Raw genomic sequence first — 897 nt, forward strand, 5'->3', positions numbered from 1 at the left:
CTTAAAAGTTCCCGTGTGTTTACACCGCAAGGCGCAGAGTTTGGGAAATCGCGCTGTCTGTTGTGTGCATTCCCACTTTATAGTGTTGTGCTGTACACCCAGTGATGTCATTGGGTGTGTCTCTGCTGCCGTATCTGTGGGTTATCTTCCGTGTTTTACCGTTGGCACTGCAACGCTGTTGCCTTTGGTGTTACATTACACTTGCCTGCATTGGCTTAGCTTTACACCTTACTTTACTGTTTCTGCACGTTGCACCTACTATTTACGGGAGTGCATCCTGCGGGCACATGGCATATCATGCATTTTGTGTGCCGCCACCGTTATGCTAACTCTCTCCTTGGCTGTGCTGTATCGGTTATTCGCTCTTTGCATTTCTGCAACATCCACTACTTTCTTTGCATTCATATGCCTCCCCTTTCCCGTTTTGCACGTTTCTGCATGCAGAGTTGTCAGCTGCCGATTGCCCTTCGTGAGTTGATTGCTGCTAATTGCTCATTACGACTCCAATTACACTGCTTCCGCATTTCCTCATATTCTCCGCATCACCTTCCTGTATCCATGGTTGTTGACGGGCGGCCCACATGACTGGTTTGGGGAACGTAGTCATCCTCGTGCACATGCATCTGTGCGCGCATTGTGTACTTTCAGCGAATCTCTTTCCTCACATGCCGGTCCTGATGCTGTGATGTGCATTGTACAGCCCAGGTTTGCTGGCCTCCAATGTGCTTCCTCCTACAGTGTCACACCCTCTGCGATTGACAGCTATTCCTGTAGGCCACTCCTCGGTGTATTACCATTTCGCCGTTTGGTGCAGCCTTACTGGTGCCGGGTGTTTTGCGATTCAGTATTATCTGCCTCATTTGCATGGCATTGACTACTAATACATGGTTACGGCGC

The sequence above is a fragment of the Protopterus annectens genome, chromosome 7.part0 (genome assembly GCF_019279795.1).
Source record: "Protopterus annectens isolate FY-2018-M chromosome 7.part0, PAN1.0, whole genome shotgun sequence".
Lineage (NCBI taxonomy): Eukaryota > Metazoa > Chordata > Ceratodontiformes > Protopteridae > Protopterus > Protopterus annectens.